This window comes from Aulonocara stuartgranti, assembly GCF_965226115.1.
Source record: "Aulonocara stuartgranti genome assembly, chromosome: 3".
NCBI lineage: Eukaryota > Metazoa > Chordata > Actinopteri > Cichliformes > Cichlidae > Aulonocara > Aulonocara stuartgranti.
In genome coordinates, this window is record NC_138941.1 from 13,671,023 (window position 1) to 13,698,947 (window position 27,925).

At 40.1% G+C, this 27,925-nt stretch overlaps 1 long non-coding RNA gene across 1 annotated transcript; it reads right to left on the reverse strand.

The window, feature by feature from the left end:
- Positions 1-9,408: 9,408 nt before the first annotated feature.
- Positions 9,409-22,984, reverse strand: LOC309704065. Its single transcript, XR_014276139.1, has 3 exons — positions 22,912-22,984; positions 9,926-10,085; positions 9,409-9,706 (listed from the first exon to the last, which is right to left on the reverse strand). It is a non-coding gene; the product is annotated as an uncharacterized lncRNA (long non-coding RNA).
- Positions 22,985-27,925: the final 4,941 nt, after the last annotated feature.

Below are 27,925 nucleotides of genomic sequence, written 5' to 3' on the forward strand. Positions count from 1 at the left end.
GGTGCCGTCGAGGTCCTTGTCTTTGTCTAGCAGGTGGTCTGGTTTCAGCATTTTGCTGGGATCCACTCGCACCTCTCCTCTGCCTAAATGTCGTTACACTGACGGTTTGAACAGCCTTTGATGTGGCACGATCGAAACCACTGTTATCTGTAAGTGGTATATCAACTACTTCTGGCGACGGAAAAACTGTGCCGCCAGCTAGATCGTTTCCCAAGACGATGTCAATACCTGCAACCGGTAACTGGGGTCGCACCCCAAGCTTAACCTCACCAGACAAAAACAGACGAAAGCTGCACCAAGTGTAAAGGAACCCGTATTACACACATCCTAACTCCCCAGGCTAACACATCCGCCCCACAACAGGATTGAGCTGAAAACGGTAAGACCCCCTCACGAATGAGCGACTGTTTCGCACCAGTGTCTCGCAAAATACTGACAGGAGTCCGCCGATCTTCTCCTATCAAGGAAACAAAGCCGTTTGACGCAAACGGCTTAAACTCCTTATCTACTTTATCATTTTCGGGTGCCATCACCTCCCCCCAAGTAGGAGAGTTTGTCTGTAGAAGGTTTATTGGGGAAGGCGATGTACCCTCCCTGGTCATTTCTTTTCTCTTCAGAGCAGGGCAAACCGCAATAAGGTGTCCCTGCTCATGGCAAAAAAAACACACGCGGTTCTCAATGGATGAGGGGATGGCACGGCGGGTGCCCCTTGGAGACCATCTGGGCGGGCTACCGGAAGACCGAATATTGTGAGCAGGAGCCGAAAACACCACTTTGTGCGTCAACACAAACTCATCAGCCCGTATCGCATCAGCGGTAAGAGTCGTAACCTTCTGTTCGTTTAAATAGGTTACCACAGTGTCTGGTAATTGGTTTTTAAACTCTTCTAACGTCACTAACTCACGCAGGTCATCCAAGGTTTTTACGTCGGTAGCATGACACCACTTATCAAATAGCGTTTTCTTTTCTCTTGCAAACTCCACATAGGTCTGGTTGGCGGATTTTTTCCCATTCCTAAATCTCTGCCTGTAAGCCTCTGGCACAAGCTCATAAGCACGCAGGACAGCAGCTTTTACCACATCATAGTCAAAACTGTCCTCCAGAGAAAGAGCGGTGCACACCTCTTGAGCTTTCCCCACCAATCTACATTGGAGTAAAAGAGACCACACATCTTTTGGCCAGTGCAGCGCACCTGCGATACGCTCAAACACTGTGAAATACGAATCCACCTCATTTTCCCGAAACGCCGGCACCATTTTGATGTGTTTACTCACATCAAAGCCACCACCTGGCATCGGGGCTGGTGGCTGCGTAGATGGCGACTGCGGGGATGATGACTCCGGGGAGGGTGCCTGCGGGGATGGTGACTGCGGGGCTGACCGAGGTACGGGAGGACTGGCAGACACAGAGGCTCCCCTCTCTACCTCCAGAGCCCTGATCCTCAAGTGCATAGCGTCCACCTCCAACTGCTGTTTCTTTAGCTCCACCTCCTTAATGCGCAGCGTTAACCGCAGCTCCTCCGCAGAAGGGCTAGGTGGGGAAGGGAGATTTTTCAGTGGGGCAGAAACACCAGCAACAGCCCCCAGCTCAACCCCCCCTGCAGGACCCGGCTCACCAAACAACCCCCTGTCCGTCAACTGGACACACAGGAGCTCCCTAAGCTCTTTCTTCTTCGCAGTCAACGGCACAGACACATCAAAGAAATCAGCAACAAGCAAGAGGTCAGCCTTTTTACACCTGTCCAACTTCTCCGTAGATGGGCTCAGTGTGAAGTCCTCCAACTTAAACTCCATCCTAACACACACACCCCCCCCCCCCCCCCCCCCCCACACACACAAGAAAAACCCGCCAACCAAGAAAAACAAGCCACAAAAAGAACACAAAAGAGACGAGCCCCCAATATGTTACGTTCTGGTCCCGGCAAGTAATCAAACGTAACAAAAAGTTTGCCCCACTCACTTCCCACCCACGCATAAACCACAACAATGACACCTTTCAAAGTATTTAAGCAGCCATTTATTTTCATCGGCAGTGAGCAATGCCAAAACAATAAACAAAACTCCCTACAACAATCCCTACACTTCCCTACACCAAAATAAAAAGAAGCCAAAACAAAAGACAAGTCACTTACCTAACTATCTAACGAAAAAACAGGAGAAAACTTGTTTAATAAAAGAAAACGGCTTCTCACGCCTACTAGGCTGCGACAGTGAAAGTTATACAGCAACAAAAAAACAAAGTGACCGCCACTTGTTAACTTATTTACAATTATTTACAAGGCAAGGCTAGAGGTACGCGTGAATACTCCAGCCTGCACTATAATGACACCACACACAACTCCGTGACCGAGTCAACGGGGTTCCAAAAAGCACTGTCAGTTGACTGTCATCCGGACGTTAAGTACTGGAGGTGGTCCATCAATTATCCACACAGGATCCACACAGGACAGGCAGAGACTCCACCCGGATATCCAGCAGCCACGCCCAGGTTTCCACCTCCTAGGAGAGAAAAAAAGGGGAAAGATACCCACAGCCATCCCCCCGTGGGAGGCATAACACAACACACACATCACTGGGTCGTAACAGGGCCATAAGGATAATCCATAAAACTGGTTACAGAGATCATACAAATCCACTATTCTTAAAATCAAAAATTCTAAAATTCACAGATCTGGTTCATTTTCTCACAGCACAAATTATATATAAAGCAATAAATAACCTGCTTCCTGACAATATTCTAAAAATGTTTTCTAAAAGGGAACGGGGATACAATTTGAGGGGGGAATTAAATTTAAAACATCCTCGTATCCGTACAACATTAAAAAGTTTTTGCATCTCTGTGTGTGGAGTGAAGCTGTGGAACAGACTAAGTAAAGATATGAAGCAATGTCCAAGCATGGCGCAGTTTAAAAAGCGGTTTAAGGATATGGTTTTTACAGGGTAAAGGGAAAAGGTAGAGATTTGATAGGGTGTTCTTGTCTAATATTTTCATGTGTGTGCGCATGCACGGGTTTGTTGGTATGGGTATATATATATATATATAAAATTGTAGGTTGTGTATCCTTCAGGTGTTAATGGGGTTATTGAAAATGTGTATATGTGCGTATGTGTGTATATACGTAGGTATGGATAGATAGAAACATATATGTGTATATATTTTAAAAAAAAATACACATAACATATAATGTAATTGCAAGGAGGTATTTCTGTAGTCTATTGATACTAGATAGTGGAAAAGGGGTGGGATTAAATAAGCTTATGCTTCTTCCTGCTCCTTTTTGAACATGGACGTTATTTGGAGTTGTGGTTGCTCATTTTCCTTTTGTTTGCTTTGTTCATTTGTCTCCTTTAATTCTATTTTTTTTTATACTTTTTCAACATGTTCAAAATAAAGATTAAATCAATCAATCAATCCTTCAGGTTAATGTTACTCAGGTCCAGCTGTCTCAGATTAGAGGTCTGAGAGCTGAGGCCTGAGGACAGAGCTTCACAGCTTCTCTCTGACAGGTCACAGTGACTCAGTCTGAAAAATAACAGATAAACAATTACAAAAATAAAACACTTCTGTTGAAGTGTAATTAGATACTATTATATTTAGCAATATTTCATCTTGTTCTGTCAGGAAACTGAGCACTGATGCAGAACAACATGTGGAGAGAATCAGAGGAGAAGAAGTGAAGAGAGAACAGCAGTAAAACAACACTGAATTGTTCAGTGTGCTTTTGATATCAACAAAATGTGTCAAATTTCTTTATTTTGTATTTGTTTTAGTAGAACTGATGGTTATCACTTAGATAACAACCACAGGCCAGGTCTAAATTGCACTTTGGTGACAGTTACACCCAGAAATATTTCAGAAATGTGGACAATTTGTGCTCCAATGTATCCAGCATTGAACAAACTGAGTACCGATGACCACTTCATATTTTTGATATTTTATTTCAGTTGTTCCACCTGATCTGTGTTAACTAGAATAAACATTTAAAAACTAAAGCTATGATCACATATGTACTTACAGAGCTTTGTTGGAGGCTTTGACCACTGGCAGCAGCCTCAGAAGAGCCTTTTTAAAGGCTCATGTTCTCACTTAGATCATCTATTTCTACTTACATTTCTTTCTGGGAAAAACGGGGATTACTTTGAAAACAGGAACTATTTTCCCCAAAAATCAGCCGAGTGATTAGTAAATCACTCAAACATCTTCTCAGGCAGAAGAAGCTGTCTTGTTATGAGGGAGAGAAGAAAAAGATCGAGGCACAGAAACTTGTTGAAAGAGAGATAAAGCAGCTAAAATCAGGTGTAAAAGTAAAGCAGAGCATAAGTTGAATAAAGGACACTCAAGGCTGGCTTGGAAAGGAATGAAGTCCATGGTGGGGATGCAGAGCAAGGACCAAAGATGAATGTGATGCTGAATCAGCAGAAGACTTGGACTCATTTGATTCCAGCTTTGATATCATTGATTTCAATGAAGAGCTTTGTGATTGTAGCAAAGGGCTGGTAGCTCTGAGAGTCCCACTGATGAGGTGTCTGTGAAGGTTCGCAGTCATCTAAAGAGCTTAGAAAAAAAGGCCTCTGGACTTCTTTAAGTTTCTTGAAGACATTTCACCTTTCACCTCTCATCCAAGAAGCTTCTTTATTTCTATGGTCAAATGGTGGAGAGTCCCAGATTAGCCTGTGTACAAACAGACTTCAGCCATATGAGAGTGATTGTGAGTGAATGAGAGCACACACAGGACACTCCGATCTCTGAAAAAGAGGATTGTACTGGATATACTGTGACTGACAAACAGAGTTTAAAGAGAAAGGTGTTTGGATTAAAATGGATTATGCTAAAGTGAACGTGCTAATGAAATCTGAACTGACTGAAATGTGAAGTGAAGATGTAAAAGAGAGAGAGAAACTGATAATAAGGTGGGGCTGAAGATCAAACACCTGATTGGTTGAGTAGATATCAGACCGACAGTTTCACAGTTTTCCCTGTGGATTATAACTTTAAGAAGATGTGACATTCATCAAGGAATCCTGCTCTCCGGATTATTTCCATGAACACTGAGCTGGAACACATCTACAGTGCTGGAAGTGCCCGTCTCACCACCAACCTCTCTGTGCACATTCACTTTTCAACCCTTTGTGAGACAATAAAGGTGTAAATCTGAGTATTTATCTATGTTAGTGCAAACACCTCTAATAGGTTGGTTTAGTCTTTCTAAGTCATAACTTCCCTTGGAGTCTGCGGTCCAGGCTCCTGAAATTATCCTAGTTTAACAAGCACTACAATCTAGAGGAGAGCTGCACTAACAGGTGTGACTGATGAGATCTGACCTGCAAGGATACTCATGTTTCTCCAAAAGCTGATTCTGTTCATCTGGTCGTAGCGTTTTGTGGGAGAAATATTTCGTCACTCATCCAAGTGACTTCGTCAGTCTCAGCTGACTGCAGGTTTCCCCAATCTTATAAACAGTACATTTGCATATTGACTGAAACCAGCCCACTGAAGGAACAATGCCAGATAATCACAGCTGATCTCTGACAAACCACAGCCAAACAATCTGTATAAAGAATGAAAGATGTAAGTTTATTAGACAAAGTGCTTGAAATCATTCAGTGTTTCATCATCTGTTCAGAGCTGAAGAAGGTTCAGAATGTAGAAGTTTAGAAAATGGAAACTCCAAACAGGTGAAGCCAACAGGAAGCAGCTTCAAACAAACAAGAGAAAAAACTCTGAACCTTTCACATTAAAGTCGTACATTTATCATAAAAACAGGAAAAAGACTTGAAAAAGTCATGTTTTTCCTTCCAGGAACCACAAGGCTTCACTTTTAAGGCAAGGCAAGGCAAGTTTATTTGTATAGCACAATTCAACAACAAGGTGATTCAAAGTGCTTTACAGAGACATTAGAAACAAGAACAAATAAAAAGCATGATTTAAAATTGATTAAAACAAGCAAATAAAACAACTAACTAATTAACAAACAAACAAACAAACAAACAAACAAAACAGTATATAAAATCAAAACAGATAAAATCAGAACAGTAGATAAAATCAGTAGTTAAATGTAAGTTTTGAAATTTAAGCTTAAAGTGTGGATTTGGTGCTTTATTCAAATGCAGCTGAGAACAGGTGAGTCTTCAACCTGGATTTAAATAAACTGAGTGTTTCAGCTGATCTGAGGCTTTCTGGGAGTTTGTTCCAGATATAAGGAGCATAAAAGCTGAATGCAGCTTCTCCGTGTCTGGTTCTGACTCTGGGAACTGATAAAAGACTGGTCTTAGTGAGGACTCGAGCAGCAGAGTTCTGAATGAGCTGTAGTTGTCTGACTGATTTTTTAGGTAGACCTGTAAAGATGCTGTTACAGTAATCAAGCCTACTAAAGATGAATGCATGGACTAGTTTTTCCAGGTCCTGTTGAGACATCAGATCTTTTATCCTTGATATATTCTTGAGGTGATAGTAAGCTGACTTTCTTATTGTCTTAATGTGTTTTTCTAAGTTTAGGTCTGCATCCATCACTACACCCAAATTTCTCGCCTGGTTTGTGGTTTTTAGATGTATAGATTGAAGTTCTCTGGTGACCTGTAATCGTTTTTCTTTGGCGCCAAAGACTATTACCTCAGTTTTGTTTTTGTTTAGCTGGAGAAAATTGTGGCACAACCAGTCATTGATTTCCTCAATGCATTTACCAAGAGCCTGTACAGGGCCTCGGTCTCCTGGTGACATTGTGATATATATTTGTGTGTCATCTGCATAGCTGTGATAGTTTATTTTGTTGTTGTTTATAATCTGTGCCAGTGGGAGCATGTAGATGTTAAACAGAAGGGGTCCCAAGATGGAACCTTGGGGAACTCCACATGTGATACTTGTCTGCTCAGATGTGAAGTTACCTATTGATACAAAGTATTTCCTGTTTTCTACGTATGTTTTGAACCAGTTTAGTACAGTTCCTGAAAGACCTGTCCAGTTCTCCAGTCGTTTGAGTAATATGTTGTGGTCAACTGTATCAAATGCTGCACTGAGATCCAGTAAAACTAGGACTGACATTTTTCCACTGTCTGTATTCAGACATATGTCATTAAACACTTTGGTCAGAGCGGTTTCAGTTTAAAGGTGAAGTGTGACAGAAATGGACATATTTGAAGTCCAACACCTTTTTCCAGTCACATTATTAAAGCAGACAAACTACAAGCTCATTTTCATTCCAACAAGTCATCTTCTGACCTGGACTAACAACACTGGTCTCTATGTGCAGCTGGCTGTGAGGGGCAGACATTTCATCCCATGTCAGTTTGGCCTCATGCTGGGCCGGATTATCCAGCACACACTCTGACCACAGGCCCAGGGGCCACGCACAGCTGGGCTCCATCCAAGAGACAGGAAACAGACCAACACAATAATAAAAAGCACCATGTGATCTTCTTACATCTTCAAGACAAACATAGTAAAAACATGAGCATATTTGTTTCCTGATAAAATGATGTGACAGGTAGAACAGAGTAAAGTGGTGGTGTTACAGCCTTTCTCCCCTCTGCTGCTGAGGCTGTTAGTCTCTCCCAAACTCAGCTACAGGACTTCCAAATGAATGAAAACAGCAGAAGTGGCTTTACAAATGAAAGAGGAAGAGGAGAAGAAGAGGAGAGGGAGGCCACCCTGACCATCACTCCAGCTGAAAACATCACACTTCCATTAAAGTTGGTGAGAAAATGTTGAGCAGGATGAGCTGCTGGCTAATCTGGAGGCTGTAGCAGCAGCTCACAGTCACAGTGGATTTCCACTCATGAAAAAGCTCTGGTTGCTTCATTTCATAACAGAGACTTTAAGGCTTCAGTGAAGCTGTACTGTGATGCTTCCATATTCAGCCCAATGTGCTCTGTATTGTTTTATGCAGGTCATCTAAACAGGGATGAGCAGCTCATTTCAATATAAAAGGTTGGAACTGTAAAGAAAACAAACAGAGCTCATAAACTGAAACTGATTTCATTTTTTGAGCTGGAACATTTTAGTTGTTTCTTTTTCAATACATACATAATTATATTTACAGTAAGTCTTATCATTCCCCTTTTCCCTGCCAGTCACCGCCAATGTTCCCTCTAATGTTTCACGTGTCTGAGTGTAACAGGGCGGCCCTTAGCGGCTGGAAACACAGTGAGATGGACCAAGGCAAGTGTAGTGGAACAAAGTATTTATTTGCTATACAGCTCTCCTTACAACAATTAACTTGTCGAGCTTCTTCACAGCACAAAAATCCACCTCTAATGACAACTGGCAGCCTTAAATATGTTCAGCTGTCACAGACTTAACCATAGTCCACTCTCAGGTAAATTTTTAAATCCCAACCTTCCACCACAGTATCCCAGCCAATATTTATATGTGGGGCCCATATGGTTTGGAAATGGGCTGAAAAATGGGCCCCATATAGGATTGTCCGCGGGTTCCGTAATGGCCCCACATTAAATGCCCATATAGGTGTTATGTTAGGAAAATCTGGGAACTAAATGGGCCCCAACTGGGCAAAGTACACAGAAACCCACCTGGGCCCCATTTTTCAGTTTGTTGTGGGTTCCATGTGGGAACAACATAGGCTAAAAAGTGGGTTTTAAGTGGGATTGTCCGCGGGTTACATAATGGCCCCATTTTATAAGCCCATCTTGGTGTTATATAGATAAAATCTGGGAACTAAATGGACCCCAACTGGGCAAAGTACACAGAAACCCACCTGGGCCCCACCCTTCAAGTTGTTTTGTGGGTACCATGTGAGTACCACATAGGCTAAAAAGTGGGTTTTAAGTGGGATTGTCCGCGGGTTCCGTAATGGCCCCACATTAAATGCCCATATAGGTGTTATGTTAGGAAAATCTGGGAACTAAATGGGCCCCAACTGGGCAAAGTACACAGAAACCCACCTGGGCCCCATTTTTCAGTTTGTTGTGGGTTCCATGTGGGAACAACATAGGCTAAAAAGTGGGTTTTAAGTGGGATTGTCCACGGGTTCCATAATGGCCCCATTTTATAAGCCCATTTTGGTGTTATATTGGTAAAATCTGGGAACTAAATGAACCCCAACTGGGCAAAGTACACTGAAACCCACCTAGGCCCCATTTTTCAAGTTCTTAGTGGGTACAACATGAGGAAAACATGAGCTAAAATGTTGGAATGGCATTAGCAGTAGGTTCTGTATTTGCATCTTCCTTCTAGTTTGAATTGACTAAGTTCTGGCACTGAGTGGGCCCCATGTAGTAAAACAGTCACAAAATCAATTTTTTAGACAGCTAATACGGGTTCTGTGACACAAAGACACCAAATATATTAAAGCTGACCGCAAACAAAATCTAATTTGTAAATAAAACCATTTCAAAAATCACGAGGGTACACAAAACAACATTTTTCACATTTATTTTGTCCAACAACTGTGACTTTACGTAACTGTATTCCAAAGTGCGTAAACGTTTAAAAACTAGAAATGTCAAACTACAGCAAAATTCCTTAGATATTTGGAACTGTAGCAACATGGGGAAAAAGTCAGATGGAAAACTCAAAAGCTTATCTTGAATCAACAGGGTTTCTTGTTTTGCATTTTTACAGAGTCGTAAGTCTATTTTGTACCCTTGCAGCCCTCGGTCCTCCTCTGTCTTTAGCTCCAGTGAACCACTTTGACAGAGCCTTCTCTGCTTCTTGAAGTTGACTTTTGATGTTAAATAATTCTTCAGTGCCTCTGCAAATGAAGAAGAAGAAAAATGGGCAAGCCAAAGTAAAGTTAATCTTAGCTTACTTCATTTGGTGATGATTTGCAAAGAACAATGTTCATTTCACTTTATTGCCTCAAAAAATATATACAAATTGCATGATAACCATTCTCAATTACACTTTCAAACACTTTATTAAAAAAGTTTAGTTTTCTAAAGTTCAAGTGTCTCAAGTGAAACTAACTTACCATACACAACATTAAAAAGACGCAAATCTCTGAACTTTTTTTTCCCATGTCGGCCAAGCATGTTGTACTCCACAGCCAGCTCAGGTGATATGAGGAATTTCATCATCCTTCTTGTGGCATCGTCTACACTTGTTTCCCCTGTATCTGCTACCATGGCAACCTGAGGGGAACATACAAAAAGGACAGATTAGATACTGGCATCTGGTTAGGATGCCTCCCTGGTGACGTGTTTTGGGCACGTCCCACCAGGAAGAGACCCAGAACACCCAGGACATGCTGGAGGGACTATGTTTTTCGGCTGGCCTGGAAATGCCTTGGGATTCCCCCGGAAGAGCTGGGCCAAGTGCCTGGAGAGAGCGAAGTCTGGGCCTCTATACTTAGTACCGGATTGGGTTGAGGGGCAACAGCCTAAGTTTAAGATAATGGACCGGAATGGAGGATAAATGGACGCTTTACATATTACTTAATGTTTACTGTGTGGTGATAATAAAAAAAATATGGTAGTAAACACAAGCTAAACTAAAAAAAATCAATTGCGGTTCCTTAACCCTTATCCCCAATAATATTACGCAGGATAACTGGTAGGTCTGGTAGGTTTTTTCCTCTACTGTATACTATATGAATGTAATCAAGGGTTAATAACAGGGGGGAAAAAAATGAAATTTTGCCATTTTTACTAAAGGCAATCAAAATGTACATGAATAAAATATTTAAATTAGTCAATTCAAATTAATAACTCTAAAACACTGAAAAAAATCAAGTATTTGACCCTGTGGTTTATTTTCGGACATCTCCTTTCTTCTAAATGTCCAGGCGTGTTGGGCCCCTGGCAGAGCTCAGGTTTGATGAGACAGGTTTGGAAAAACATGTCGCTGGCGACTTTTTGGGGGCTAAAGGGATAAAATAAATAGGAATTGGCCAAAATTTGTATAAACTATGAAATAGCAGAACAAAAGTTAAAAAAAAATCTTTATCTGTTATCAGAATCAAATATTTGATTAGAATATTAGAATAAGGGGTGGCTGTAGCTCAGGTGGCAGAGCAGGTCAGCCACTAATCAGAAGGTCGGTGGTTCGATCCCAGGCAGCCTCCTGGCTGCGTGCCAAATATCCTTGAGCAAGATACTAACCCCATGTTTGCCTACTGGTGGTGGTCAGAGGGCGCGGTGGCGCCAGTGTCCGGCAGCCTCGCCTCTGTCAGTGCGCCCCAGGGTGGCTGTGGCTACAATGTAGCTGCCATCACCAGTGTGTGAATGTGTGCGTGAATGGGTGAATGACTGAATGTAGTGTGAAGCGCTTTGGGGTCCTTAGGGACTAGAAAAGCGCTATACAAATGCAGGCCATTTACCATTACCATAAAAAAATGTAACTTTCTGGAAGATTTCTCGTTACATCTGTCATAAAAGTAACAACATCTCAGAAAAGAAACATGATAGCAACAGAAAAATATGATAGCAGTGTAATGTGATGGTCCCTGGCCAGATTTTTACACATAAGCCCGGTGACACAAAAACCACTGAACTCTGACACGCACAGACTGTTTTACTTCGAGCTAATGAAGAAAAATGCTGCTCTGGTATGTAAAAGGGAATTTATTCTTCCATGACTTGAAGCTCCGTAATGCAGCCCTCCAACAGCCAAACTTATCTGTTCTCTGATTGCCTTGATGCATGCTCAATCATCCAGGTAAGTAAATCTCCAAAAGTTGATTCTCTTCATCTGGACGTAGCGCTTGCAGCATTTTCTCCCACTGAAAATGCTACGTCCAGATGAACAGAATCAACTTCTGGAGATGTTCTCTGATTGGATTGTTTAATTGGTGATTGACATGAAATTGACCAATCAGCTAAAAAAAAGAAAAATAGGGTCAAAATTTGGATGTGTAAGTTTAAATCCACACACAGCCAGGAAAGCCGAGCGCAGAGTTGTTTGTAGCACCAATTCAGCCAGAGTGGAGCCAGATGGATTTTCCCTCCATCCACACTGTAAAGTGATAAATGCAAGTGATAAATTAACAGTGTTGTTGGTATTTTCTAAAACAGTTGTATGCAATAGGAATTGCTGTTTATAATCCTCCTGTATATCTGCATGTTGCCTCCCAATTAAAACCTGTGATAATGGAGATTCAAATTCATGTCATACCTATACCAACAGTTATCAAGTATCTGGATCGACCTTTACTGATGTGCTTAAAGGAAAATTGTTATTTCCATGTATTTTCCTGTTCTGCCTTCAATTTTGAGGACTTCCTCCCACATTTCTAGTTGTGACAGTGCACCTACAACAAAAAAAATCTGCTGTGATTTACATTTGTTGAAAGAGCAATTTTGTAAAATAGTCTATTTTGGGGGGCGTGGTTATGGCGCTGAACTAGGCACACGTATTTTTGTGAGCTCCTGGCGATATTTTAGTAAGTTCCTGAAAACTGTCCTTTAACTGCGTGAACAGTGATAACTATTGCTTGTAACGAGTTATTATCGTGTATCCGCGACATTATGCCGGCTAAGAAAGCACAAAGTAAATCTAAGGCACACTCTTCTCTGAGTGAGGGAGATGACGTCTCTGATGCTAGCAGTCAAGCTAACTCTGCGGGTGATGCTAGCCCTGGGAGTCTCCTGGACGTGAGTACTGGAATGGCCCATAACATGGATGTTATTCAAATACTCGACGGAATCAGAAATGACTTTTCCACAAAACTTGATGTGGTCCTGTCAGCGATCCAAGATGTTAAAAGAGACGTGCAGGACTTTTCGGTGCGCATGGATGGGGCAGAGATGCGCATTAGCAGCGTGGAGGACGCCATTAACTCAGAGAAAGGCAAGATAGATGCGCTAGTTAAACAAGTGACTCTCCTCACGAACAAACTCGAGGACCTCGAAAATCGCTCTCGTCGTTCCAACCTACGACTAGTTAATGTGCCGGAGAAAATAGAAGGACATGACGCGGTGGCTTTCCTAGAGAAGTGGCTCCCCGAAGCGCTGGGACCAGCAACATTCCCGAGACAACCTCTCATCGAAAGAGCTCACCGGTTGCCCGGCCAGACGCAACCCAACCGACCACCCTCACCGAGAGTCCTCATCGTGAAGTTTTTAAACTTCCAAGACAAGGTTCGGGTGATGCGGGCGGCTATGGCCAAAGGGAAAGTTATCTGCGGGGGTCAAGAGGTCATGTTCTTCCCGGATCTTTCTACAGATCTCCACCGACGGAGGAGGGGCTTCGACCGGGTGAAACAGCAGCTCAGGGCGATGAACGTACGTTACGGATTAATTTATCCGGCGAAGCTACGAGTGTCATCTGGTGGTCATACGCATGTCTTTGAGACCCCAGCAGATGCGGAAAAGTTCATCCGAGGTTTGCAGAATACAGAGGACTAGCAGAATATCTGATGGGGACTGCCGAATCCTTCACTATCTGCCCATAACAACTGTAGTTTGAAATTGTTGGATTTAATGATCAATATCGCTCATCCTTACTGTTGAATTTTTTGGGGAGAGTATTTTTCTTTTTTGTATTTACTTTGGTTTACCGTTCCTTCGTTCTCCTCAGTTGTATTGGACATTTTATTTATCCCTTATAGATAACTAGCCACGCCCGCTCGTTGATTGGGCTTTCATTTGTGTCTTGGAGTACTGGTTGTTCGACATACAGTCGGCTCTCCGGGATGAGAGTTATGCTACAAGAAAGTTTGTAATGATCATTGTATACATACTTGTTCATGTAGGATATACATTTTCGTCAGGAGACGCAATTGTCCAGGTGGTTTTGTTTTGTTTGACCATGTCAGCTCGGTTTGGTCTAGCTGCTCCCTTGTTTACATTGGATCAGCGTGTGCACTTAACTGCACCCCAAGGTCAGGGGGAGGGCGGGGGAGGGCGAGGGGCTGTCCGGTTCAGGTTGACAGCTAAGGGGGTTCATTTATGGCAGATTTTGTATTATTTCTTTGTGTTTTTGTATTTTTCACAACGTGTTGCTTTTTACTGGTTTACTCCCAGCACAACAGTTAGAGATACTGAAAGGTTTACCAACAACCAAATGAAGATACTATGTTGCACAATCTGTTGTATTAAGAAGAATAGATGACTTCATATAAGACTTTTAAATTTACTTCTTGGAATGTGAGAGGAATGGTAAAAGTGGTTAAACTAAAACAGGTTATTACCAGGCTTAAACAACTTGAGTCATCAATAGCGTTTATCCAAGAGACCCATTTACTCAGAGAGGATCTGGTGAAAGTACGTAGGAGATGGCCAGGCAAAGTGCTAGCGTCCTGTTGCCCTTCGCACGCGAGAGGGGTTATGGTGTTAATTCATAATTCAGTGCCTTTCCAAGTAAATAACACTATTTATGATAAAGCTGGCAGATTTTTGGTGGTTCAAGGAACTCTCTTGAAAGAGAATTTCAATTTAGTTAATGTTTATGGCCCTAATGATGATAACCCTTCATTTTTTGAGAATTTATTTCTATTGATAGCTACCCTTCCTGGTAGGATAATATTGGCAGGTGACTTAAATTGCACTCTGGACCCGAAGCTTGACCGCTCATCAGGGATAGACACTTCACACTCTCAAACAAGAAAAAAAATATTTGAAAGATCTGAACCTCTGTGATCCATGGAGAATTCAAAACCCCAATAAAAGGGAATTCTCATGCTATTCAGCAGTATTTAAATCCCACTCCCGAATAGATTATTTTTTAATTTCCTCATCTTTGCTACCCAATATAACTAAGTGTATATATGACGCATTGTGTTGTCAGATCATGCCCCAACCTCACTATTTTATGAGGTAGAACAAGTGAATAGCCGCTCAAACAAGTGGCGCTTGCACCCTAAATGGATACATGATTCTGACTTTATGAAATTTGTAGGAGAACACATTGATCTCTACTTCTCAATTAATACAATTCAAACAACTGCAGCCGTTAGGTGGGAAGCTTTTAAGGCATATATTAGAGGACAAATGATAAGTTTCACCAGTTCTAAATTTAACAAATTCAAACAGACAATGAACGAATTAGACAATAAAATTAGAGAATTAGAGAGAGAAGTTAACATAGATGATTCAACACAGAAAAAACAGGACTTATTGACCCTTAAAGCTAAATATGAGGAGCTGTCTATGCTTAAAGCTGAAGATGGTTTAATAAGATTGAAACAGACGTTTTATGATCAGGGTGAAAAGCCGGGTAGACTACAAATACGGCGCATTTCTGGGCTTTTTAAAAAAAAGCTTGGCAGATAAAGAAACTTGAATCTGACAGAGCCATTAATATAATTAGGAACGATCAAGGGGAATTATCTACAGATCCCACAGAAATTAATAACACCTTTGTCTCGTATTATAAAACCCTATATAAATCTGACAGCCCACTGGACCTGGTAAGCCAAAATGCTTTCTTGGATAGATTGATCTTTCCCTGTATTTCTGAGGTTGTGAAAAATGAATTGGAGAGAGAAATAAATTTCAATGACGTTTCTGATGCAATTACGAACATGAGAGGTGGTAAGGCTTCGGGTCCTGATGGGCTTCCGATAGACATTTACAAGCTATTTAAAGCAAAATTAATTCCCCCATTATTAGATGTTTATTTGGAATCCTATGAAACAGGTCGCCTCCCTGCTACATTTCGTAGTTCCCTGATCACTCTCATTCTAAAACCGAACAAAGCGCCAGCCAAAAGCGGTTCTTACAGACCCATATCGCTGTTAAATTCTGACTCCAAAATCATAGCTAAGGCTTTGGCTATGAGGCTGGAGAGGGCTCTTCCAGCCATTATACACGGAGATCAAAATGGTTTCGTTCAAAATCGCCAGGGGTTCCACAATGTGAGGAGAGTTCTCAATATAATCCACGAATGTGAAGAGTTACCTGATACTGCAATACTATCACTCGACGCGGAGAAGGCGTTCGATCGAGTTGAATGGCCCTATCTAATTGAGGTGCTTAAGCGTTTTGGATTTGGTGATCACTTCCGCCGATGGATTGAAATTTTACTTGCTGATTCGGTTGCAATGGTATCTACCAATAATCTCATCTCTAGTCCTTTTGAGCTATCTCGAGGCACCAGGCAAGGGTCTCCGATTTCACCTCTGCTTTTTGTACTAGCCATGGAACCTTTAGCGATAGCAATTAGATCACATCCCTCGATCCATGGTATTAAAATCGGGGAGATGCTGCACAAAATTGCAATGTACGCTGACGATACTGTTGTGTTTCTATCACACCTTGCAGAATCAATACCATCTCTCCTGAAGCTATTCGATCAATTTAGCAGTTTCTCTGGGTTCAAAGTGAACGAAGAAAAATCATCCATTATGTTTTTAAATATGAACGAGAGGTTGAAACCAGTTGTATCCCACCCATTTGTGAATGCCGCAGAGGGATTCAAATATTTAGGCATCAGAGTAACCCCAACGATAAGCAATCTTAGCTCAGCCAATTATGAGCCCCTGGTGGTAGGGTTGTCGGATGAGATCACTAGATTAATATCATTGCCTCTTTCTTTACTGGGAAGAATAAACATAGTAAAGATGACTATATTACCTAAATTCCTATATATCTTTCAGTCAATTCCGCTGGCCCCTCCTCCTTCTTTTTTTTCCAAGACCAGAAAGCTTCTTTCTAATTTCATCTGGAACAATAGGAAGCCAAGACTCAGACTCTCCCTCTTGTATTTACCATATGATAGGGGAGGACTACAGTTTCCAAATTTAAAATGGTACTATTGGGCTGCTCAGCTGAGGACCACTATGTTTTGGTTTTCAAACGATATTTCCCTTCCCTGGTTAGCAACTGAAAGAATGTCCTCAAAGGGTCTGTCGTTAAATAGCTATTTATACTCAGCACCCTTTAAAACTTTAAAGAAAATTACTACTAATCCCTTTGTAAGAAACACTGTTGTTGTTTGCCATGAAGTACAAAAAATGTTGAATGACTCTTCTGGGTTGTCCTGTTTCTCCCCAATTTGGGGTAATGAACTCTTTGCCCCGGCTAAGAATGACATGGGCTTTAAAGCTTGGCTGAACAAGGGCATTGCGAAACTACAGGACGTATATGAGGAATATTCTCTAATGTCATTCAGTGAATTAAGGGCAAAGTTTGATTTACCGCAGAAACACTTTTTTAAGTATCTGCAACTTAGAAGTTTTATTCTGGCACACTTAAACAATTCAGTGCACCAACCCCCACTCTCCATCCTAGAAACTCATGTTACAAAAAACTGTTTTGGTAAAAGACTGGTGTCCCAGTTTTATAGCCTGTTAATTGAAAACCATAAGGATAACTCTGATAGTAAAAGACGGGAGTGGATTAGTGACTTACAAGAAGATATTTCATATACTGAATGGGGTAAAATATGTTCAAAAACACACACTCAAACACTCGTTTGAGAATGATACAGTTTAATTGGATAATGCGAACATACATATCCCCTGTACAATTAAATAAATTTGATCCTAATATAATTGATCTATGCTATAAGTGTAATAGACATCAGGGCACACTATATCACTGCCTGTGGAAATGTGAAGAGATCCAAAAATTTTGGAGCTCTGTGTTAAAATATATCTCTCAGATCACAACTTCTCCTGTACCGCTTTGCCCTAAGTTATGCATTTTAGGCTTGTATCCAGATGACTGTACTCTGTCTTGTGAGGAAAGAAAAATGGTCGATCTTTGTTTGCTACAGGCCAAACGCTGTATCGCCTTATGCTGGAAGAATGTTGGTTGCCCCTCTTTTAACCACTGGTTAAATAACTTAACATCGAGTTTAGCTCTTGAGAAACTGACCTATATTGTTAGAAAGAGGGCTTCTGAATTTTACAACATCTGGAAGATATTTTTGGATCTACTGAGGAGTGGGGATGGGGGGGGGGGGGGGGTGAGTGAATAAGACAACTAGATAATGAATAATGTCTGACTTGCTGTTGGGAATATACTATGTAACCTATATTATGATTTATTTTTTATTTTTTATTTTATTTTTTAATTGTATTTATTTGTATGGTTTAATTTTAATTTATTAACTATGCATTTATTTGGAACCTTTTAGGACTAACACTTCAATTATCGTTATTACTATTACTATTATTATTATTTTTATTATTATTAGTGTTGTTATTATTATTATTATTATTTTAATGACTGCCATACGTTCATTTTATGTTGGTGTTGATACTGTTGAAAAAACAAATAAACATACGTTTAAAAAAAAAAAAGTCTATTTTTGTATGCACAGTTTACAAATCTGTCCTGTACAGCATGGACTGATTGCATACTAAAAAGTTGTTCCTTAAAAATAAAACAATAAATTTTTAATTGATAACATCAGCAGAAAGCCTTGTTAATAATTAGATGTACAATTTCTATAGAATACAAAACAACTAAGTTCATTTTTGATCATATCAATACCAGCATATTACACAACTAGTGATGGGATTTTCGTCTCTTTTTAGAAAGCCGGCTCTTTCGGCTCGCAACTGGCTCTTCAGGTTGTTTTGTTGCTTTAATTAATTTATTATTAACAACAATATAAAATTATGCACAAAAGGAATTACTAACGTAAAAAAAGAAACATGGTTTTATTTATATATGTTTATATATAAATGTATATGGTGGCCCCTAGAGACAAAGCATGTACAAACTACAAAACCCATTTCTAGCATTAACTGAACTTCCAAAACAGAGCTATCTAGATCACTTAATTTACACAATTGAAATCATATGTGTATTGTTTGTGTATTTATACACAAGCACTCATATATATTCATAAAAAATTCCAAAAACTGTTCATTTACCTGTTACTACCACACACCAAATCCGGTCGTTGGTACTTCCTAGCTTGTGTAGCCACTAGGTAACAAAAGCTCAACGCTGTGCCTAGCATTCTGGAGCACTTCTGTTGAGTTTTGTACATGCTATAGAGTTTTTACGTGTTTTGGGGTTTGTACGTGCTTTGTCTCTATCGGGCACCGTAAATATACTTTTATTTATTCTCTCCACATAAAATGTAATAAATAAATCATATAATACAAAAAACAACTAGTCACATTTCAACTTTTAACTATTTAAATTTTCAGCTTTTTCCTTTTAAACAAATTTAAAGTGAAACAACACAAAACACTACAAACCACAACACAAATATAAATTATAATATGAAAACAAAAAGAACATGCATATTCTCTGTCATATGGGCCTGCATGAATAAACTTTCTGAGTCCTTTATCATCTGCAATTGAAAATAGTTGTGCATGATCACTATACCTTTGTAATGTGACGTTGTTGTCCCTGGCTCTCTTTCTGTCTCTCTCCCTCCCGCTCTGTTCCTGTGCTACTGCGTGTGTAACTACCGCCCCTCCCCCCTCTTCCCAGCACAAAGCACTAGGCTTGCTGCGGAGTGAGGCGGGGGAAAAAGTGCGAGAGTGAGGGAAAAAAAAACACATGCTTGTGTCATTCACTTCAAAGAGCCGTTTCATTTTGACCAACACATCACTAACAACCATGATGAAAAACGCTCATCTGCTCCCATCACCATGAGCTGATTAACACTGAGCTGCTGCAGTCAACACCATCAAACTAATTTAGTGTTTAATGGTATGTTATTGAATGCTTTTATTTTTAAATCTTTACCAGCACTTAAAGACTGTAGATCAGGGGTCACCAACCTTTTTGAAAGTGAGAGCTACTTATTGGGTACCGATTAATGTGAAGGGCTACCAGTTTGACACACACTTCTCAAATAACAAATTTCCTCAGTTTAACTTAATTATGTGTTATCATTAATAATTAATGATATTCATCTATGTACGGACACTAATTATGTTAATTATTTTTCACCATAATTATAAAGAATGCAAGTAGGAAACAAGGTAGGAAACATAAATATCAATATGCAACGCTTTATTTCTATATATCTCTGCAAGTATTTACATTTTGAAGTGATCACTTCTACAACATTTTCACTTACCACTAACAAATTTTAACAAATCATGCAGTGTTACATACATTATTTTTGTATGTATGTAACATACAAAAAAAATCAACTTTCAAATTTTACAGAACTTTTCACCAAATTGTCAGCATTTTAAAGCAAATTGTCACATGTTACACTTAACAAACACATTTGTTTTTCAATAATTAAATTCAACTTTGACATGACACTGTAATGTTGCCACTGAGAACATCTAATATGGCTTTCTTCGTCTGTTAGTGGGAAACCTGGCATTGCATGCTGTTCACCAGTGTGTTGTAATCTGGGGTATAACTTGACACTGCAACTCTGAGTCTTGCAGATGTGCATCGGAGAGGCGTGTTCTGTGTTTGTTCTTGATGAAGTTCATGTCAGAAAAGGCTGATTCACAAAGATAGGTTGAACCAAACAGGCTGGCATCCTTCATAGCTGCTGTGCACACACCACTGTACTTTTCTGTGTCAACAAGGCACCAAAAGTTTGGTGCACCCAGATAGGCTTTGAGGTGGACGTCATTTTGCAATGTTACAATTTCGATTTCCACCTGTCCAGCATCCAAGCTGAACATTGAACTTAGTTGCTCAGCAATGCATGTTGTGTCCACATTCATGAAAGGATTGGAAACAAATGAGACACATGGCTCAAGCTGATCAAGGTCACAAAACCTGTTCTCAAACTCTTGACCAAGTCGGTTTATGACTTGAGTGTACTTTTCTGCAACTTTGTCAAAAGTCTCAGATGCAGAAGCATTGTCTTTCAGCACCATCTGCACAGAGGGAAAGTGCAGCACCTTTTTTCTCTGTAAATGCACAGAGAAAATGTTCATCTGGGCTTTAAATCCATTTAAAGCACTTATCATGTCAGCAACAGTCTTACCTTTGCCTTGCAGCTCACAGTTCAAATGGTTCAGTTTCCCAGTAATGTCTGTTAAAAACGCAAGGTCAAGTGTCCACTCAGTGTCCTCCAGCAGAGATGTGTCTTCCCCTTTGAATTGCATGAACTCCTTGATTTCACCCAAAAGTGACAAAAAACGAAGCAAAATCCGTCCCCTGCTGAGCCATCGGATTTCCGTATGTAGTAGCAGGTCACCATATTCAGCTGACAGCTCCTCCAATAGCACCTTGAATGTTCTGTGCTGTTTAGCTCTGGAGCGGATGCTGTTTATGATCTTCACGACGGGAGTCATGACGTGCTCGAAGCCGATCACCTTTGCGCATAACGCCTGCTGGTGAATGATGCAGTGGTAATGCATGAAGTTTGAGGACTCTGTGTCACCTTTACAGTGAGCGATGAATCCCGTATGTCGGCCGATCATAGCAGGAGCCCCGTCGGTAGTCACTGATACCAGCTTTTCCAACGGTACCTTTTTCTTCGCGAAAAACTCCTTCACCGCGTTATAGATGTCAACTCCCTTCGTAGTTGTCTTTAGCGGCAGTAGTGTCAGAAGTTCTTCTTTTGTGGAGAAACCATCAAATACCATCCGGATAAAGACCATCAGCTGTGCTGTACTGCTGCTGTCGACGGACTCGTCACACTGGATGCTAAACCAACTGCACTTTGCCACATCCTGATCCAACTGATCGGCCAAGTTCCCGGACATAGCCGACACTCTTCTAACAATTGTAGTTGCCCCCAGCTGGACATCAGACAGAGTGGAGATTACATCGTTTCCATATTTCTCGTCTTTAAGCACAGTTTTTGCAATTATCATCATTGCTTCTTTGAATTACTCCCCGTCTAAAAATGCCTTCTTTTTCTTAATCATGAAATGTGTAGCTCTAAATGAGGCTTCGGTTGCTTTTTGAGAGTTTTTCACCGGTCTCGTGAAAAAAGACTGCTGTTTGCTCAAACCTGCCTTTAATTCGCGGGCCTTTTCCGCTCGCAGTGTGCTGCCCTTTGGGTAGTTAGCATGGTAGCTTGTGTGACACGTTCGGAAATGTCTCTCGACGTTGTGCCGCTTTGCCGTTGCCACAGTTGCCCCGCAAATGAGACACACGCATGAATCTTTCACAGTGGTAAAAAAGAACTCTTCCTCCCATTCACTGTGAAAATTATATGTTTTCTTCCTTTTTTCCGCCATGTTTTCCTCATCTCCTCACCTTTGCCTTTGCTGGTCTTCACGGCAACTGTTTCCGTGGAGACCAGCTAGCACTAAATATTAGATCATGATCTAATATTTAATAATAAACATTTTTTTATATATATTATCTCTAACAAATTAACACCAATGCAATTGTGATAAAAAAAAATAGCAAGAAAAAATAAAAATAGATGCAGCTTACTGGTAAGTTGTTATGGTGAGCTACTTTTAGAACAGGCCCGCGGGCGACTCATGTGGTCCTTGCGGGCGACCTGGTGCCCGCGGGCACCGTGTTGGTGACCCCTGCTGTAGATGTTCACACCTGGTGTTAGAAAACCGAGCTCACAGCAGTATTTTTTTTTTATAACAGGAAATTTTAATTTTTATTGGTTACCGTGTTTATTACCACTTTTATCAGTAATGTACTTCCTATAAAATATGGATTTAATAAGTTACCGGTTTATTTAAATGAGCTAGTGAACACATCGATCACTTTATTGAACAACACGCCTTACACTCTTGTGAGCTCTGGTTACTAACAGCAGGTGTGAATGTTTGGAGTCCAAAACGCAGATAAAGATTAGAATAACAAGGCGATGTAAAATCAGTTTAATGCAGTTGACAGTAGTAGCTCAGATGGAAATCAGCCAATTGTGAGGAGAGCAGAGGACCAAAACTGTCAGAGTTGTGGGACAAGTGAAGAGAACACTGTTGGCATTATTGTTAGTATAAAAGATGGAAATTTAAATAAATGTTAAATTTTAAAATTGATCATATACACCTGTGTGTGTGTGTATATATATATATATATATATATATATACACACACACATATACATACACATTGAATACCAGTAAAAAAAAAAAAAGGATGCCCCAAAGACCATCACTTTTCAAAAATAATAATAATAAGTAATACAAATAATATGAAAGTTACTTACATGTCAAAGATGGTGCTTGTGATCTTGAAGAATCTAAACGTGATAAGGAAATGAAAGAAAGTGCATGAGAAAATAGAAACATTTTTGTTTTTTCCCAGGATAATTCAATATAAAAGATTCTCTTACTAACGCACAAAATGAACAGTGTAATTAAAAGTTTGAAAGGCACTGCATGTGTTTATATGATAAACTGACTAATTCAAGCAGCAAACACTAGCAGTGCAAAAATGTATCCAACTAGCTGACAGACTTTAAAGTCACAGGAAGATATATCAAAATGGTGACTTATGCCAGAACAAGTGACTTGACAGACATAAATCCTAAATTCCTTTAAGTAAAAAATTGGTGACATAGTAATAAGTGGTCCCTAGTGGTTTTCAAATTATCACATGGCTTGTTAATTTTTTATTAAATTATTAAGAAGCCAGATGAGTTCAAAACATTTACAAATTACACTATCCACTATACACTAAAGCACTATCCAAACTTCAAATCAAGTGGCAAAATCTCCAAATTAAAAGTACTTGCAAACTATAAAAATTTGATTATACTTAAAAATATGCAAAAACTAATTTAGTGGAATTTTTACCTGCTCAAGAATACATTAAACATGCACTATTTAATTGAAAAGAACAAAATTTGTGTACTTTTAGAAAGGATTATTAAATATTTGGGGATACAAGCCATAAAGAGGGTCTTGTACATTTACGGGCATCTAATTTCCTGGATTTAATGGTTTAAAAGTTTAATAGGTCTTTGAAGTTGATAATAAAATTGAGTCCATTATTAGCAAAAAGAATTTAAAAAAAAAGAGCAAAAAAAAAAAGCTTAATATATGTTACGGCCCTAGCAGGGTCTCTCTCTCCTCCTGAAGGTGCCTGTGTGGGCGTGTCCCACTACCTCCTACCTGAGATGCCACCTTTCCCTCCTGTACAGCTGACTCCCATCAGCAATTAAAGGTATTTAAGCCCAGAGCAGGGTGAGCTCTGGGCCAGAGTGCCAGTAGAGTGGTTTCCAGCTAGTGAGCTGAGTGTCTTGTGGTGTTTCCAGCTAGTGAGCTGTGTGTCTTGTGGTGTTTCCAGCTAGTGAGCTGTGTGTCTTGTGGTGTTTCCAGCTAGTGAGCTGTGTAGTGTGGTTTCCAGCCAGTGAGCTGCGCTTTCCTTTTGACTTTTTACTTTATTTGACCAACGCCTGAGTTTGTGTTTTGTTGGTGTTTTATGGTGATAACGTCTCTTTTAGTTGACTTACTTCAATAAAACTGTTTTATTTAAACTGTTTCGCCTCCTTGACTCCTTTTTCTGGATGGTTAATATGTTTAAAAAATTAATATATAATATTTATCAAAAATTGTCACCCAAATCAACATCATAATAAAAATATAATAATGATAAGAAGAAGAATAACAGTTTACCTAAAAGCTCTTCTAACATTAGACTGCTTTTGAAAAGTTTCAATAGTGTCAATACACCATAAGGACAAGGGAGTTTCACAGTTGAAGTGTGACTGCTTGAAAGACCCCATTCCCTCTCCTTTCCACTAGTTCAAAGATAATATAAATTATTTCTGGTTATATAATTTGAGGGCACAAGTTTGAAGAGTAACATTTTAACAGATTGGTAATATACTTCAGGAGCTTTACTGGATCTGATTAACCAAAACTTCCATCTTCCATGTAGCTAACTGTCTTTTCTCTAATACAGTAGAGTGTGTCTGATCTACTAAAAATCCTCAACTGCATGTTTGCTCAAGTAAATAGTCTTAATTGTTTGAACAACCAGTAATCTTTAATTTGCAAATGCCAAATCTGGATTTTGTCTGTGTAATTCACTTTTATCTTGGGTTTTTTATTTGTATTTTTTGCTTTTCTTTTTTTCTACTCTTGTGTCCGTTTTAATCACTTATTATTACTGCTGTGACAAGTGAATTTACCTAAGAAGAATTATGAAGTCCTTATTTTATCTTATCTGATCCTCACCATGCAGCCTACCATGCAGAGTGCTGAAAGTTCACATTAAGTACTTAAAATGAAATCTAAAATTAAAAAGTAACCAGTTATTTGGAATAGTGTGCAGAGTGTTTTGAGTAACATTGAATGTTCAAAAACACCAAAGTTCCTATAGTCTCACTTGACAGCTGGGTTGTAGTGTCTGATAACACATAACATCTTGAGGTCTCAGTGTGGACTTTGAGTACATTTGCCAGCCAAGGCTAAATACTGAGAGGGTCAAAAATGAAGGGTAAAGAACATCTGACTGTATGTAAGGGTAGCAAAAGTGATAGACTGAGGTTGTGCCAAATGTGTTAAAGTTAGGGTGATTTGTTAGAGAATGGTACCACATGGGTGCCGTCTGCAGGTTATAAAAGAGAGTTATTTATTCCTTTGGCTCAAACCTTGAAAAGGCAATAGAATCTTTGCAGAAAGTTTTGATGTGGTTCAGCACACACTTCTGGAGCTGAAATTGGTTCTCAATGCTCAATGTAGGGTCTGACTTGCATTTGCCCATGTGTGACCCATGTAGTTCGACCAGGTGGTCCCCACCTGTGTCATCGATACTAAAACATATATTGATTACCTAACTTTGCCCCACCTGGGGCACACAACAACAGCCTATCCTTAAATGACTGTGTTTGCCCATGTCTATCCCAGGTGGAAAACCCAAGTGGGTCCTACATGTGTTTCCCATTTTGGACCAAGTTAAGTGTTTCCCATGTTTGACCCAGCTAGGACCTACTAAAAGTGCTCACTTGGGATGGCCCATATGGGTTTAATGTGAAGAACCCAAGTAGGCCCCATACAAAAAGCCCAGTTTGAGACCATGCCCACATGGTACCCATCCAGCCCGAGCAAAAACCAGGTGGGGCCCATATATACATGTTGGCTGGGATACAATATATCAATTAGAATAAATAAATACATAAATACATTTCACATTTACATATTAATAAATATTTCACACTTCAATCTAACACCAAACCCCATATTATAAAAACCCAGAAACCCAAGCACAGAAAGATTCACCACACTCTCTTTACCAATGGTCTCTCCCGGAACCTTTAAATGGTGTCTGGACCCCTGGGGAAACATTTGCCCAAACACCTTGAAGAGGACACAGGCAAGAAAGGTGAGTAATCATATCTTACAAACACTTATTTGCACCACTTTTATTCCTAGATTTCACACACACATTTGCATTAGTTTTCCTTACTGGTAAACCTTAATCACAATCTCAATCACCATTCTTCTCTCCTGACAGACAACCACCACATTCCTTGATGAGGAGCAGCTGTGCAGGATCTGAAATAAGGCTACCAACTGATTTTAAAATTCCCAATAAATAGTCAATAAATATTTAAACTTCTTGTGTGCAAATTCATGCTTAAAGTGCAATGCTAAATAAAGTGCTTGATAAGGTGCTTTTAATAAAGTGAAATGTGTGCTCTAAAGTGCTATACAGATAATATAAATAAATATAGTAAGGAGTCCTCTTCCTTACACTGAGCGAACACACAAACTCCCTGAGCATCCCTTGGACCACTGTGATCAACAGCAGACGTGTGCACTGTGGTCACGCCAGCATCTTATCCATCCAAGTTACATGGTTTATTAAAGTAATCAAATTACAGCATTTACATTTATGTTAGACTACTTTTAATTAACTGCTTTAGCCCACTTACAATGAAAATTAAAAACAATCTTGTTCATTGTGAGAGGATTTTTATGAAATCAAGTATAATCAAGTGTGCCTTATAATCGAGTGTTCATATATTTTCACATAACCAAGTTTATTGTTAAAGAGAACATAATGCATTCCTTACTTTAGTGTCTGAGATGTTTGACAAGTATACAAGTATGTATTCTTTAACCCAGTGTGTGTGATGTCAGATAAGTGTGATATACTTCTATGTTTTTATTCTTAGTTTGTGTGCAGAGGTCAGATAAGCTTAGGTAATGTCTGGCCTTTTCCCTTTCGGTTAAAAGAGGAAGTACTATGTAACCCATTTTGCCTTATAAATAAAGCAACCAGCCTGCGCTGAGTGTGTGTGATTTTGCTGAGAGGCACACACCCATGCGCATGTCTTAAAACTCTCTGAGTCGGTCTGCAGTGTCTTATTTCTCTTACTTGTGAACAAATGTCTTAACCCCTGACATTTAATTGGTCCTCCGAGCCGGAGAACTGACTGTTATTTTTAACGTCTAGTTGTCCACAGACGGTTTTCATCGGATCCTGACGTCGTGTTGCCTGCGCTGGAAAAAACCTGTGCACAGTAAAGGAGAAAAACCGGGACCATTCGATCTCCGGTCAGCGTCTTATACAGGCCCCACGGCGCCAGGACCAGATGAACCGAATCCAAAACGCAGCGCCACAGTAAGGTGAATATGAAACACTGCACTCCATCAAGCGCTAAAATACGTTGATATTGAGATTTTCCTTTAAAATAGTGTGTAAACCTGGTTAGCGCCGACAGATCTCAGTCCAAGAGGGACTTAGAGACGACAGGCAAGAGCGAGATTCTAGAAATCGCTATTAAAAGTTCCGGTTGCTCTGGGTAGCAGCTGAACGGAACGAGTTCCGGTCGCTCTGGGAGTGGCTGCAACGGAACAGGTAGAAGGTTGCACAACGAAAATACGGAAAATCTCAGTAAAAATTATAAAAGCGCGCTCTAATTGTGTTAACTAAGAGGAGTGAGTTGTCATTTACGACCCAATACGCGGTCGAACCGCTTCTCAAACTGTTTTCCTGTGTACACTCACAAACTGGTTGGAGTGGAGATAAGGTTGTGCGTCATCACGTAAAATCAATAACCGCTCTCTCAAATAGTGGGAGAGTAGAAGCCTGTTATTGATAACCTGCCCGCTTCATCATACCAGAGACAGTGTCACAGTTCTGACGTAATTAGTTCAAAATGGGTAATTCTAAAGCTAAAGTAAAATTAACAGCAGATGAAGAGTGGTTAGAAAAAAAAAACTGTTCAAATGCAGGAGTAATCAGTGCAAAAAGGTGGAGAAATCCAC